At 39.3% G+C, this 13,791-nt stretch overlaps 1 protein-coding gene across 2 annotated transcripts in view; it reads left to right on the top strand.

Moving 5' to 3' along the window:
• The window catches only part of LOC146854277 (zinc finger CCCH-type antiviral protein 1-like), a 479,951-nt gene that overhangs the window by 34,006 nt on the left and 432,154 nt on the right, over positions 1-13,791 (top strand). The window lies entirely within an intron of this gene.

A 13,791-nucleotide genomic window follows, 5' to 3' on the forward strand; every position in this document is an offset into this window, starting at 1 on the left:
GGATGTTGCGATTAAGGACTCTCAAATCAATACACATGCGAAGATTACCGTCAGGTTTGCGTGCTAAAACGACCGGATTGAGCCATTCAGATGACTCGATTGGTTCAATTACTTATGCATTACATAATCTTTGCAGTTCTAATCCTAACTTTTCACTAAGAATAAAAGGTACATTCCTCGCGTTATGCACACATGGAACATGTGGGCTTAAGTACAATACAGTGTTCAAATTTTGCTAAACATCCTAACTTTTCTCCAAATAATTTTGGAAATTTGGTACCCCGCCTGCTTTTCTCTGCATCTTCAGTGACCAGAACTTGCTGTGGGTGGTTAGGGTCCAATGTGATACCCAACGTTTTTTGTTTGCACCACCCCAGCTATGCTCTTCTTTTTTCAACAACATATACTTTGCCTGTAGCTTCCTTACTCTTGTGGGACAATGTGCATTTGAAGAAGCCTAACAATGGAAGCTTAACACCACAATAGCCCACAGGTTCAACATCTGAAGGATTCAATTGGTAATCTCCTACTTTCTCCCATGTGTTCTTATCAATGATAGTGTAAGGAGAGCAAGAGTCTGCCTAAACTGTTATTTTGGTGCCATTGATTCCTAGGTCACATTTGGGTGGGTTGTAGCCCTCAGATATGTCATTAATGACGTTATCATAAATAACCATGACTTCAACTTCCCCTTCATTAGCAGAATTGTCATCCTCAGAAATTTCTCTGATAGCATTCACAGAGCGCTTCCATTTTTCAGTGGATAAGGACCCAGTCTTACACATACGTGCCAAGTGACTAATCTTTTAATCTTTTTACATTTAAAGCATTTTTCCTTATTTGCAAAACATTTGTCGGAATCTCCAATGTGTCTTGTACTGCCACATCTAAAGCACACTCTGTTGTTTTTGTATTACCTTCCTTTTTTAATGCATTTTTTTCTACAGCACACACTTTAGTCATGTCAGTTTTCTCTGAGCTTAGCTCTTTAACGTATCTGGATGTGTTTTCAACAAGCCTTGCTACTGCTATTGTTTTCTGTAGGGATGGATCTTTCATGTCTAACAATCTTTCCTGAATTTTAACATTGCTCGTCCTATTTATGAATTGATCCCTTATAATCTCCTCATGTAGGTCCCTGAATTTACTAGTAGAAGCAAGGGTTCTCAACACAGAAATGTATTGTTCTACGGATTCCCCAGGTAGTTGTGATCGAGAGAAAAATGTGTGTCTTTCTACTACTATGCTGACCTTCTTGCCATAGTTTTCTATCGATGGGTGATGCCTCATCATAGTGTACTTGTATTTCCTCACCCTCTTCTTTACTCTCGCTATCACTTGTTTTCTCTCCCAGAATAATGTGCCTCATTTCTGTATTAATATGTAGTGTTTTTAGTACTTTTCTTCCTTCTATTCCTAAATGATGCTTGAGTAATTCCACCTTCCGGGAAGGTATAAAATCTTCCCCATCTATGGCCTCTAAGTACGTCTCAAAGGTTTCTAACCAATCTTCCCACGGCAATGTGGGTTCCCCAGGACTTTGTAAAAATTTGGGAGGAGCTATGATGGAGGCCATATCCATGCTGATGAGTTGGTATCTTATCACTGAATGTAAATTGTGCTAGAGTGTTCCAGATTAAAGGTTTCAAATTATTAGGTAATAAACACTGTAAGTGCTATGGTTAGACTTGGTTTCAGAAACATCCAGAAGTAAGAAGAGTAAAAAAAGGAAGAAAAAAAATTGTATGTGGTCACCGTAGTCCACGTCATTGGAATCAGTAAATAGGCCTTGTGTGTTACACACGATCAGTTCAGTTTCTGCTTGCTGTTTTATTCCTTAATGCGCTGGTTCCGTTTATTAGATCGTGTTGCTGTGTCTGGTTCCCATAGCAACAGCTCGCTGTCTCTTTACGGTGCAGGTACGTCACACACGTTGCACGTCAAACGCAGCGCAGCGCCCACACTGTACTGCGTGTCTGTGACGTGTGGATGCTCAGGAGCCCAGTTGTAGAATGTGTGGCTGCGCGTCCCTTCACTGCGACGCGCACCAAACTAGATGTGGAACGGGGAACAACTGGTGAGCCAATTTTAAACACTAACAAGTTTGTATGAAGCACCGGTGGTTGAGCTCCCGGCCCAACGGTAGACTCAAAGCTTGGTTTGGTTAAACACCCGTAGGTAGACTTTGGGCTCAATTAAGGTTAGGGGATCTAGCCGATTCACTCTCTGGCAACTTGCTCACTTGCCCACAGTGCACAAATTACTTCTCACAGTATCTGCAGTGCTCCACAGCATTCATGTTACTAGGCATACACAGCGTTTGCCGACACGGTTCAGGCATATACAGCGCTTAGTCAACAAGGTGCACAGTCCTTACCAGAACTTTGGTGTAGAGATTTTTAGAAAGACCTGTGCTTCACCGTATACATGTAAAGTGTAGAATTTAGGAGTGGTGAATTGCCTGTTTGCGATGCTTTTTTCCTGTTCGTGAACGCTGTTTGCGTGCTCGGGGAAAAATATCTCACGAACACGCATTTTGAGAACGCGAACAAGCAAAAAATTCCACGAAGCCGCGGAACGCAGAACTTTGGGCAAATCTGCGTTCTCTGCAGAACGCGAAATTACCCAAATTCCACGAGCGGAACGGAATTTGCCACCCAGGCCTAGTGTAGATAGGATTCCAACAATAATCCGGTTCTAGCTCAACACCAAGTTTCTGGTTGTCTCCGTATGTCGTTACCTGACAGTAGACACTCTCTGGATATCATGAATATACCAGCATAAATCCGGAGTAATGTAGCAACAACAGCACTTCGGTCAGGATTACCAATTAACAGTTACATAGTAGTTTGTCTAGGGGTTAAAATCACAGTAGTGTTGCTTGTCCAGTCTGCCCTCTGGGAATACAGATCCCATCCTCGTCGCCACTTTTGAGAGGTACAGACAAATGTATTTAAAGCAGGAACTTTATTCAAGTAGAGAGGAACAACCCCTAGACACGTCCTTGCAGCAGTAACAGTCTCCTCTTCTGCCTAGTCCAGCTCCAGAACTCTGGGAGGCTGGTAACCAAGGTGAGAATGCAGGACCTGTTGCTAGGACACAACACACAATATGCACACAATACAAGGACAATTCGTACAAACTACTGATGCAATGGTATTATTTGCTGGTCAGATAGCCTGCTACCTTTGAAATAGCAGGCTATTATTGGAGAGGTTGTGATGTGAGTGGAACCATGGATTACATGCCTGGCATGTCCAAAAAGTCTGACATATTGGGGTTCTGTTTTGCAAATTATGCACAATATAACTGTAATTTAATTACAACTGGACCCACTAGTGCATTAGTGCAATACAGAGGGGCTGTAAATTCTTATTCGCTGAGTTCTCCAATGCGCAAACTTATTTCTCATTTTTCTGGCTGAAAAGTTGTCTGGTGTCCAATTTTGGAAACAAACACTTCAACTGCACATGTGCATTTACCCTTCCCTCACATGCTTTCCCCCTTTGTTGCTTTTTCACCTTCCCCTCAGCTCTACATTGTGCTCTCTCTCATCTGTTCGCTCCACCCCATCCACAGCCACTGTGTTTCTCCCCGACCTGCATCCTTCATGTACCTTCCTCTAGCTGCACCCTCTGTGTTGCTTCTCCCACCTCCACCCTGTGTTGTTTCCCCACCCACTTCCCATTACTAAGTCTCTAAGGACCAAAATGTGTATATACTGTGGAGAAAGCCTCTACAACTGAGATATGATACTAATACATAAGCGGGTTGCACCTGTGCAAAGTAAAGCATAAAACATTAAATAAAGTTTTTGTTTTACAAAAAGAAATTAAATGGCATGCATATTCCAGTCTGGCACTAATGTTCCTCACTTCCAACATCAGAGAGTATGAAATCAGGTGTCAAAAACATGAAGGAAATAATAAAGGTGATAAAAGTGCAAGCTCTACCTTAGCAGGGAATGAATGAGGCCACAACGAGGAGGCAGAGGAAATTTGACCAAGGGTAGGAAATTGGTAGTCTCTGGGTAGTGGAGAGTGTTCAGGTCAATTGAGAATATAAAGACGATATAAATGAAGATATACATTTTATTGCATATAAATATGTAGAACGGGTGACCAGCAGGTATGTAGGAATCATAAGGGAAAATAGAGGGAGGAGTCAAAATAAAGGCACTGATTAAAGGGTAGTTTTGGGATGGAAGAGGGGGGTGTTCACGTGCTGGTGGTGGGATGAGAAAGGTAATGGACAATGCTCTGCATTGGAAAAGTGGGTGGTGGTGAGATGGTGCCGGCTCGCAAAGTGCCAAACATGAAAAGCAGAAGTAAGGAATATATAGAGGAATGTGTGTCTGCATTTAGTATCCTTGCAAATGTCTTGCAACCACTGAAAACACATGAATCCAAAATGCCTCCTTTTGCTTTACAGGCTTGTAGCACAATGTTCCCTATAAAGTGCTTTCTAGGTCTCTTAGGAGGCATATTGTTAGTGTACAGTGGGCTTAGAGCCCACCCATTGCTTACCATTAGTTGCTTTATTGTCACTCGCCTTTGCTTGCTTGTTATTTGTAAGCATGCAGACCTGCCAACTCACACTGTGCCACTGTGTGTCACACAAATTAGGCTCCATTCACATTATCATGCCGTGAGGAGCCAAAATCACACAGCGGCAAGTGAGGCAAGCTGGAATACACTTTACAAAGTGGGTTTTCAGCTTGTCTTTGCAGGCTGTAAGTAGCCGATGTCCATTAAGGGGTGTCAGAACACCCCGGGACATCAGTGGCTGCCTCAGCCACCCTTCGTTTTTTTTGTTGTTTTTTTTTGCAGGGCATGTCGGGGTTTTTTTGAGGGCAGAGTGGCTCTTAGGAGGCACTAGGCATGAGGCTTCGCCCTCCCAGGCCATGCCCCCTCTTCACACTGAGAGATTTAATTGTAGGTTGGTAGGTCTGAGCATGTGTGGGCTTTCCTTCCGCTTTTTGTGCTTTTTCATTCCCTGGAGCGAGGACAGATTGCTTGTGTCCTTCCACTGCTTCCTTTTCAGGTGCTATTTTTAGGTCTCGCCTGACCCAGCGCATTCGCTGGTCTGGCGAGACTTATTGAGAGGGCTCCAAAAAGTGCTACCAGGCCAGCCTAGAGCTACAGTGCTTACCGCGATTACTTTCACTTTAGCGGCCGCATGGCCGCTTGGCATAGCCAATAGGTCTCGCTTTTGGGACCTTATAAGTGTTTAGTTATGCAACTGTTGCATGGCTAAACACTTATAAGGTCCCAAAGGCGAGACCTATTGGCTATGCCAATGCTTGTTTTGTTTTGTTTTAGCACTCAATGAGAGTTCATGTGTTTTCCAGAAGTCTCCTTTGTGTACTTCTCCTTCTCCGCCACACTCGCTCGTGTTGCTCTTCCACATCGCATGTGCATTTAACCCTTCCCTCACATGCTTTTCCCTTTTGTTGCTTTTTCACCTTCCCCTCAGCTCTACATTGTGCTCTCTCTCATCTGTTAGCTCCACCCCACCCACAGCCACTGTGTTTATCCCCGACCTGCATCCTTCATGTACCTTCCTCCACCTGCACCCTCTGTGTTGCTTCTCCCACCTCCACCCTGTGTTGATTCCCCATCCACGTCCCCTGTGCTGCTTCACCCCCGCTCTTCTTCTGCTTCGCCCCCTGCCCTTATGCACATCCCCCCTCCTCTCTGTGTTCCTTTACCCCACCCATGCTCCCATGCTATTTCCATTTTTTTTTGTTTACCAATTCAACTTGGATCGGTAAACAAAAAAAAAGAAAGCAATTGCATTGTTTTGTTGACCTTCACATGCTTAGTGTGTGTGCCTACTAAATTACACAGCCGGTCGCCTCATAGGCTTTTTTTCTGTCTTAAAACCCATTCTGCACAGCATTGGGAATTCCATATACAAGGCCTATAGGCTTTGCCAATGCTTGTTTCATTTTCTCATGCACAAATTGAAAGAGCATGTTGAGGAGAAGGGGTTGATGGATTCCAAAAGCGAGATACAACCAGCTCCCTGGCAGAGTCACAGAGGGCAGACTCTAAGGGGCAATTTGGACATGAGGTATGTAGGACCTGGTAAATTTTGGTTCTGACTTCTCTTAATATTTTTTGACAAATATGTCTAGAGGCTAGTTTGATAAACCCCTCATATGAGGTAATTGGCCTTTCTAGTCTGTCACTAACTACTAGACTCTAGACCATTTTTATCAACTCATTAGACTCCTACATTCTGGCCAGTGGCTAGAAGGTGACGTACAGGCATTTTGTGAAACTTTAAATGAAATAAATAAGAAGGTGCTCCTGTGTCCTTTCCATGCATTCCAAGCTGGTAAGCGCTTCAGATGATCTGAGTTCAGCAAGCTGTGGGTACGCGCACTACTTGGAAAATAGTGTAGCCACGTTGGGCGGTCTAAAAATATGCATAACAGCCTGTACAAATGTGTTACTAGTTATAGGTTACAGACTGATCTGGTTAGTAACAAGAGCGCTGTACATAAATGGTTTGGTGGTGAATCAGGCCCGAAGTGATTTGTCCCGAATCACTCTGTATTAGGTCAAGTGCACAATTAAATAATTATAACCCAGCAGTTTAAATTCCTAAGTCATCAACTTACCCACTAGACCAGATCTCTTCCTGTTCTAATTCCCAGGAAACCTTAGCTGTCACGTTATGCACGAACTTCCTAAGTGTTGCTCCAGCCCAGTATGCAACAGAGGACTTTGCAAAGGTAAAGAAGTGTGTTTTTTTTTATAAAGTGCGTAGTCCAAGTAAACAATGACATGGCGCTGACTTTCGTTATAAGGCCTGGTAAAATGTGACGGATCCTATGGCAGGTTCCTAGTTCATAGATGCAGAGATAGCGACAGAAGTCCAGCCCCTTGGACTCTGGGAATGTCCCTCCCTGTTTAAACAGTGTTGCCTTTGTTCAGACTTGTTCAGGATTCTGTGCTGTGTGCATTGAGTATCTGGCCAAAGTCCTCGAATCGCGTGTCATTCTTACACCTAAATCAATAATTCATTACGTGTGACTCTCAGGCTCACCACCTTCATTCATGCTGTTCAACACGTATATCTAAACTTTGGAAGACTTTTACTAGGAATCCACAATGCAATATTTATTTTCTGGTTAGATTTTCTTTTTAAATTAATTTTTATTAAACGTATAAGTAGATAAATCAGCACTGCATTGAATTTGCGATATTACACAAGCAAAGTAATTATCTAAAACCTGCTCCTAATTCAAATGCAATTTAACTTTACGATCAATAACATTTTCAACTTATGCATTAATTAATTAATTAATTTTATGAATTGAAAATGAGGAGTAAACCTTTTTACAAACTAAAGCATGTAATTCACCTCCCAGTGATCATCCATGTAATATTTTCCCGATGTTCAATCTACGACACTATTTTAAAACCTGTTCCTGTACTTCTGGGATCAAACAAGATTTTCTTCCTTCAAAATCAACTTCCGTGCAGTTAGTATATTTCTTAAAAACCACATCCATGTGCAGCACTGAGACAATATTAAACTTTCATATTGTCGACAAATGACAAAAGAGGAGGTGTGTCTTGCTAATGTGAACCGGAGTTCATTAGTGAGGGTAGGTTTGTATTCTGACAGCGTATCGTCCTGGATTTTGCTCTGGGCAGGCAGTGTGTATTACAGCAAGTTTTACTATTTGTGAACATATTAAGCATGCCTCTAGTGCAGCTTGAGCTCTGACTCCATATCACAAGGTTCTTGTATAGTTGGTTTCATAATGAGGTGTTTGTCTGCACAAACAACCTCTCGCTCGAATTGGAAGTATCATCACTCCAAACCGACTCCAGCATAACACCGGACCAGCTTTTTACAATCACGAATAACCAAACCTGCAAAAGAATCTCCAAGGGCAAGCGAGAGGGAGCTCCAGGACCAAATGGGATACCGCCAAGATTGTTCGAACATGATCCAGAATACTGGGCACTAAAACCGATTTTTGAATCAGTCCTGTAAACATCAACGATGCCATCATCGTGGAGGAGCTCGATCATCTCACTGTTTATAAAAAAGGCAATAGGAATGATCTAAAAAGCTACCTGTTGGTATCTCTATTGGATATTGAAGCCAAATATTAAGCAGGATTACTACTATAAGAATTAATTAATGTCCTGGGCTACAGAAACTGCAGCAATACCGTTAAATCTGATAGGCTTCTGCAAGAATATGGGGACCTCTACCAACATCTGAACTCTCTGATTAATGATAGACACTGCTCTTGCACTAAAACAGCCCCTGTACTAGTGCTTTATTGACCAAAGCTCAGCATTCGATCATATAAATAGAAACGTATTGTGGCAAAAACTAAAAAGGCTGAATATCCCATCATCACTCTTAAAACAGCTAATCCTTTTACACAGCAACACCTGGGTGCAAGTAAAACTGGGCGCAGGAGACCACCTACCAAAGAAGATCCCCACGACCTCTGATCTGAAACAAGGCTGCGTGCTTGCCCCAATACCTTTTAACCTCTTTATGGCAGGGCTATCAGCCACACTGAACGAAAGCAACTCACACGCCCCAAAACTAGGGGGCCTACAGCTATCTAATCTATTTCATGCAGATGACTTGGTGCTTATTAGTCGGACACCCATTGGCCTACAGCTTTTGCTCGACATCACATCCTGATACTCGGAGGAAAGCAAACTCAGCATTAACCAAGAAAAAACAAAAGTCATGACTGTGAACACTCACAAAACAAAGTCAAACCACCACTGGCATCTGACAACATGTATACTGGAAGCTGTACAAGAGTACAAATGTCTGGGAGTTATCATCGATAATAAAGGGAACTACGCAGCTCAACGCAAGTCCATAAAAATGATCTATGGGCTACCAGGATATACATCCCCACACAATTGAGACTAGAGTTCGGGACACAGAGACAAGAGCTGACCCCCAATGAAGCATTCATCAAAAGCTGGTACAAAATCAGAAAGGGGGAGCTAGAATCATTAAACGCCTAGTTGTGGGAAGAATTGCAAGCTAAGGAGGCATGACCAGCCAGACGTTACCTGGAAAGCTCACTCGACCAATTAGGGCTATGACACCTCTGGTAGAAATCAGGGACCTACGCAAGCTTTAAAAAAATAGTTAACAACACTGTTAAAAAAGAATCCCTCATTCAAGATAAAGCTACTTTGTCAGAGTGTGCACAAGGCTGGTTCACCATACAGTCATACAGCAAAGCCTCATCCCAAACATACCTCCACACTGGTTTTTCCAAAACGACCAAAGAGAAGTTCCTTAAATTCTGCCTAGGCATATTACCATCCGCGTACCACTTGCCAACGTGGCACGTGGCTGCGCATGTGCAGTTCTCACAAGATGTACGGCGAGGAGGAGGATGGCAGCCCGGAGATGCCACAATACAGGTAAGAGACTTTATTTCTTTTAAATTACCTTGTAAGTATTTTTTATCAGGGGGTGGAAGTGGGGAGCCAATTTAGCGGGGGGGGGCTGGCTTAGTTGCTGCAGAGTCGGAGGTTTACCCTTCACTCCGCGTTCTCAGTGGAGTGCGGAGTAGGGAAATATCTGCACACTCCGCTGGTGGAGCGGAGTTCTCTGCCCGCCTCCAGCTTTTTTCGTAAAGTGAGCACAGCAAGCCTACAGCAGTAAGCTGATACAGGAATGCACGAGTTTGTAATTCTCTTTGGACTTGTGTCTTTCAAAAGGGTGAGAGTGGTGTCGAAGCATTTAACCACCTCTCCAGGTTTGGAACATATGCTTCATCCTTTGCAGGCTGGTTTTGGATCTGGATGTAGTCCTGAATATGTAGTGACAGCAGCGGGGGGTCTTGCTGGATGTGATAAATCTGCTACCCTTTTTATTGCTGCATTTATCAGCGGCCTTTGATACAGTTGACTATCACCTCTTACTAGAAAGTCTCAAAAGTCTTGGCATCAAACACATAGCTCTGAAATGGTTGAACAGTTTTGTTTCTGAGCTGTCTTGCTAGGTTGAACTTGTGTTGTCAAAGGCGAAACCCCTGACTTGCAAAGTCCCTCAGCGGTCAGTGCGGGGAACTACCTTTACAACGCAACTTTTACAACGCTATGCTATTACAACGCATTTTTTACAACGAAAAAACTTTTACAACGCATGCTTTTACAAAGCATGCTATTATATGGTAAGTACTTTTACAACGCATATACCATTACAACGCATTCTTTGAAAATGCCTTTACAACGCATGCATTTACAACGCATGCATTTACAACGCATGATGTTATATGGTAAGTACTTTTACAACGCATATACTATTACAACGCATTTTTTAATTTTGGTATTTTATTTGAAATAAATATATATCGTATATTTTATTTTGTTAAATAAAATATAAATTTAAAATAGTGAGTAGTTTTACAAAATATTAATACTTGAGTATTTTGGCTAATATAAATGTTTTTTTTGAAAGTTAAATTAATACTTGTGTATTTCTCTAAATTGAAAGAGTATTATTAAATTTAATTTTAAAAATATTAGAGTGAATAGTGAGTATTTTTTTAGATAAATTAATACTTTAGAATTTTTCAAAATAGAAAGAGTATTTTATATTTAAATTAAATACATATAAGAGTGAGTAGTTTAACTAAAAATAAATACTTGAGTATTTTGTTAATTTAAAATAATATTTATTAAATTACTTTAATACTTGAGTATTTTAAAAATAAAAGAGTGAATAGTGAGTATTTTTTTAGATAAATTAATACTTTGGAATTTTTCAAAATAGAAAGAGTATTTTAAATTTAAATTAAATAAATATAAGAGTGAGTAGATTAACTAAAAATAAATACTTCAGTATTTTTTTAAAGTAAAAGAATATTTATTTAATTACTTTAATACTTGAGTATTGTTTAAAAAACAAAGAGTATATTTTAATTTAAAAAAAAAAATATAAGTGTGAGTACTTTCTCAAAATATTAATACTTGAGAATTGTTAAAAAATATAAGTATGAAGAAAGATTAATACTAGAGTATTTTTAAGTTTAATAAAAAAAGTATAATTTTTGACTAAAAAAAGTAAGAGTACTTTTTGAATATTTTTAAAAAAAATAAGATAAATGTTTAAAAAAAAAAAATATATAATAATATTTTTAATAATAAAAGAGTAATAAGAAATGCATTTTAAAAATAATAATAGCTAAAGGAAAAAGAGAAGGAAAAAAAGAACTTACTTTTAAAAAAAATTCCCACGCTTTTGCATTGAAGTCTATGAGCTTATTTGTCCTTCATTTATTTTGGCAGCTTAAGAATATACAACCCGCGGAACAAGAAAAGAAGGATCAGAAAGAGAAGTAAGAGGAAGTTTTGAAGGGAAAAGACAGTAGAGTCGAGGTAAGGAACACAGTTAGTAAATTTACATTTAAAAAGTTACAATTTTAAAGATTAAATTACAATTTAAAAAATAATAACAGTAAACAATTAATGTTTTCAAAATATTTATTTATAGAAAAATCCATAAAAAATAAACCATATTTTTATTTAATTTTGCAATGCAAGTAAAATTTTTTAGAAAACATATAAATATTTTAATTACATTTATAAACTTTTATTTACAGATTAGTTAAATAAAGTAGTCCGTTTTAAATATTGATGCACGCGATGACGTAATGACGTGTGCGTCGACGTAATGCGCCATTTTGCAGAGCATCGGAGGAGGAAGCAGCAGGAAGCTGATCTGCGTCCAGGTAGGAAATATTTTCACTTGAAATTTTAGATTAAACCTTTAAAATAGATACATATATAGTGAGGAAAGAATAAGGAGAGGTTGCGGGAAAACTAATTGATGTCTTAAATGTTTTTAAACATGTCCACAATAATGTCGTTAATGTATGCCTATGTCGGGTCGCGAAAAGTAAAGTTTTCATTTATAAAATGTATGTAACTGTAAAAAAATTTCAAGTTACTGTTCAGAAAGTTTATTTATTAAATTCGGAAGTAACAAAAGTAATTTCGATCTTCATTTCTAAGTGAAAAAAAATAGGGTACTTGTAAATTTTTGCAATTAATGATTGATTAAAAATTGGTGATTAAGCAGCAATGTGTATTTTGGATAATGACTTGACATATAGAATTTAGATATGTTTGACTTTTGGTGATTTCTTAGGATGGAAATATAAATGGATGTTATCGGTAATTATATTAATGGCGTTCCGATGTTGAAAAATTGGTCTAATGCTATGGGACAGTAAATTTGTTGACATTGGTATTTTTGCTAGAAATGAAGATTATTAAAAAAAAAAATGACCCGACTTGTTTGTTTGAAAAAATTTGTAGAAAAGAAAATTGTATGCCAATTGTAATTTGAAAAATATTAAATTTTGTAGCAAAGCAAGAAAGTAAGTAAAAAAAAAATTTTAGAAAGAAAGAATGTTAGAAAGATTTTCCAGGTAGTCTATAGCCACACACAACGAAAATTGTTGTAGAATTGCCAATAGTCTCTCAGACATTTCCCTTGTTTTGACTGTTACTCGTGGGTTTAGACTACCTGCGAGTGTTTGTGCTATTCTCATTTCTTGGAAACTTTGCTCCTTCTTCAAAGTTTCCAAAAAAGAGTAGAAGTTTGGATGAGGTTTGCCAATTGTGTGGTTGAAGGAGTTATGCCATCCCTCAATGGCATTGTTTGTTTTTGCTTCTCCCTCTAAACAACTCGTGTAGCAGTTCCACCACTCCACATGGAATCGTGGCTTCCTCCTGCGACCCGATCTGCTTAGGTGTCCAATCCATGTGTCCTCGAAATAATTTAGAATGGGTGCCAATTTTTGTTCGTTACTCGTATAATAAACAGATTCTATAATTGCAGTGTAGTACTCGTCCACACTTTCGGGAGGAACAAAACAAAGTGCAGTTAATTTTTTTAGTTCAAATTGTAGTTTGCTATCCCGAGAATATTCTGCAACTAGGGATGTTTTCTGTAATTTACGCCAAAATGCCTGCGAAAAATGAAAAAAACATCCCTGAATTTGGGTATCCGTGTACGTTTTACTGATCACATTGATCATGCTCAATTCAAAATCAATAATTATTTTCCGAGGACTTTGAGATGTTTTACTTTTAATCACTGATAAAAGTTCAGTGTATGTTGCAGAAGTCTTATCAGGTAGCAAACTATAAACTAAGGGAATTACACTATTGTTAATTTTGGCATGTATAGTGTAAATTTGAGTGAAAGGATGGGGTGTACTTTTAAACGTCCCATCCATCATCCAAATTTCACTACTTTCTAACTTAGCAAGGTTACGTGGGGTACTAAAAATGAGAATACGTTTCTGAGGGTTTTCGTTGTCATGCAGAAGGAAAGGTTCATCAGAAAAAGAAATAGAAAGATCATGTTGAATTCGAATGTCAGAGAAAGAATGTGGTGTTGATAATTGAATGTTACTTGCCTGCTTTTGTCTTTGAATAATTCTTCTCAAATTAGGAATTATAGGCATATTACTAGCAACATGACTGGGGACATGCTGTGCAACCTCTCTTAAAATGGATCCTGTAGAATCATTGGAGGTGCTTGCAATAGCTTTCATTTCGTTTATTGTTTCTCTAATTTCTACCTCCATTGCAGAGGCAGAGTGGTTATGTTCTGTGGTTTTCACAACTAAATTATCAACAGTAACCGCTCTGCCACTGCAATGGGTAGTGTAGTATTGCACACACCTCCAATGATTTCTAGTTACACTTATTCTTTCCTTACTATATATGTATCCACCATGGTTCAATACATTTTTGCCCT

Source organism: Triturus cristatus, chromosome 4_1 (genome assembly GCF_964204655.1).
Source record: "Triturus cristatus chromosome 4_1, aTriCri1.1, whole genome shotgun sequence".
Taxonomy (NCBI): Eukaryota; Metazoa; Chordata; class Amphibia; order Caudata; family Salamandridae; genus Triturus; species Triturus cristatus.